This window comes from Macaca mulatta, chromosome X, assembly GCF_049350105.2.
Source record: "Macaca mulatta isolate MMU2019108-1 chromosome X, T2T-MMU8v2.0, whole genome shotgun sequence".
NCBI classification, from domain to species: Eukaryota; Metazoa; Chordata; class Mammalia; order Primates; family Cercopithecidae; genus Macaca; species Macaca mulatta.
This window is the reverse complement of record NC_133426.1, coordinates 119728433-119730964: the sequence shown is the minus strand read 5'-3', so window position 1 is coordinate 119730964 and position 2532 is coordinate 119728433. Positions and strand designations below refer to the sequence as shown.

The window sequence follows — 2532 nt, the reverse complement described above, 5'->3', positions numbered from 1 at the left end:
AAAAAAAAAAAAAGAAAGAAAGAAAGAAAGAAAGAAAGAAAGAAAGAAAGAAAGAAAGAAAGAAAGAAAGAAAGAAAAGGAAAAAGAAAAAGATTGAACTACACAACAATAGAAAAAAGGATGCTTGATTTTGTTGAAAGGACTATAAACTTTAAAATGAGAGATTTACAGCTTACAAAACATCTCCTCTCAGATGCAATTCTTTTTTTAAAATTTAATCACTTTCTCAGCTGTGTACATTTACAGTATATTCAAGTGTAAATCAAATCACTAGGACAATGAAACCATTCACAATTTATAAATTATGTCCATGAAAATTTCCATTTTGCCAATAATAAATAGGAAATGTTTTCTGCATCACTTTGATTTCCATAAAGAAGTATTATCAGAGGTTGATATGTTACATTCTTTTTAAAAAAAAAGACTACTTATTTATTTAGACAGAGTCTCACTCTGTTGCCCTGGCTGGAGTGCAATGGCCCAGTCTCATCTCACTGCAACCTCCGCCTCCCGGGTTCAAGTGATTCTCCTGCCTCAGCCTTCCTGGTAGCTAGGGTTACTGGCATGCGCCATCACTCCCAACTAATTTTTGTATTTTAGTAGAGATGGAGTTTTACCATGTTGACCAGGCTGGTCTTGAACTCCTGACCTCAAGTGATCCGCCCACCTCGGCCTCCCAAAGTGCCGGGATTACAGGTGTGAGCCGCCATGGCTGGTCTATATGTTATCTTTTTTAAATAAAACACCTTATTCATTTAGACCCATGGGACACTTAACTATTATATCATGACTTTAGTTTTGCAAAGTCTGCCCCCAAGTAGTTTTTTTTTTTTAATGTATGAAATACCTAACGCTGTTATGCGAACATACCGTCACCAGATGGCAGTTGTATGCCACAGACCTCAAGGTTTGATCTGTAAGACATAAGCTAAGACTTGTTTCATTGAGGTAGAGATACTATCTTTTACCTTGTTCATATCAAAAGCATATAATAGACTTAAATAAGAACGAAATCTGAAAATACTTGTTTTTTTTTTTTTTGAGTTGGAGTTTCGCTCTGTCGTACAGGCTGGAGTGCAGTGGCATGATCTCGGCTCACCGCAACCTCTGCCTCCCAGGTCCTAGCGATTCTCCTGCCTCAGCCTCCAGAGTAGTAGCTAGGATTACAGCCATGCACCATCACGCCCAATTAATTTTTGTATTTTTAGTAAACACAGGGTTTTACCATATTGGCCAGGCTGGTCTTGAACTCCCTACCTCAGGTGATTTGCCTGCCTCGGCCTCCCAAAGTGCTGGGATTATAGGTGTGAGCTACCATGCCTGGCCTGAAAGTACTTTAGACCAAATGTCAAACAAATGAACCCCAGGATGCAATTTTATTTGCACAACATATCTTACTCCAACCAAATACCAATGTTTCATTAGAATGCTAATCTTTATATCTATTATCACTTGGACTTAATAGTTCTTCCTGATTTTCTTTTATCCTCAATTTACAGTCTTGTTCCACACCCCTCGCCCAACACTCATTTAGTCAAACACGATATAGCCATGGCAGCCTAGCTATCCCAACTGAAAGAATAGCATCTCTTATGGTCTCTTCATCTCCCCGAAGCTTTCTGGTTCTTTTATCTTTCTCTGTTTCTTCCTCTTCACTTAGGATATATAATTTACTCTCCATAGTTCCTAAAAAATGTAACAAGTTTGTTTCTAATTTTAAAAACTTGTTTGATTTTTCTTGTTGAGAATAATTTGCACTGCTCCATTGCTGGAACTCACTAAATCCTTTTGTGGTTCGTAAGTGTGATAACTGGGTTTTCACACTTATAGGTGAGATGTGCCTCCCTCAAACCTTGTTAGGGGTAGAAGGTAGGCACATCACCTATCTGACATGAAAAAAAGAAGAGAAAAAATAGCATTTCTAAAAGGTGCCCAAACAAACCAATTCAAAAATGGGCAAAGGACTTAAATAAATATTTCTCCAAAGAAGATATACCAGTAATAAGCACATTAAAAATACTCAACATCATTAGTTATTAAAGAAATGCACATCAAAACCACAATGAAATACCACATCATACCCACTGCAATGGTTATAAACAAACAAACAAAAAATCAAAAATAAGTGTTGCTGAGGATGTGGAGAAATTAGAACCCCATTACACTGCTGGTGAGAATGTGAAAATAGTGCACCCACTATAGTAAACGGTTTGGTAGGCCGTGCGCGGTGGCTCACAATTGTAATCCAGGCACTTTGGGAGGCCGAGGCAGGTGAATTATTTGAGGTCAGGAGTTCGAGACCAGCCTGGCCAACACGGTGAAACCCCGTCTCTACTAAAAATACAAAAATTAGCCAGGCGTGGTAGTACACGCCTGTAATCCCAGCTACTTGGGAGGCTGAGGCAGGAGAATTCCTTGCACCCAGGAGGCGGAGGTTTCACTGAGCTGAGATAGTGTCACTGCACTCCAGCTTGGGTGACAGAGTCAGACTCTGTCTCAAAAAAAAAAAAAAAAAAAAGAAAACGGTTTGAT

At 38.9% G+C, this 2532-nt stretch overlaps 1 pseudogene; it reads left to right on the top strand.

Annotated features, from left to right (window-relative positions):
* Window positions 1-1782: 1782 nt before the first annotated feature.
* Window positions 1783-1892, top strand: LOC114675262 (small nucleolar RNA U13; annotated as a pseudogene).
* Window positions 1893-2532: the final 640 nt, after the last annotated feature.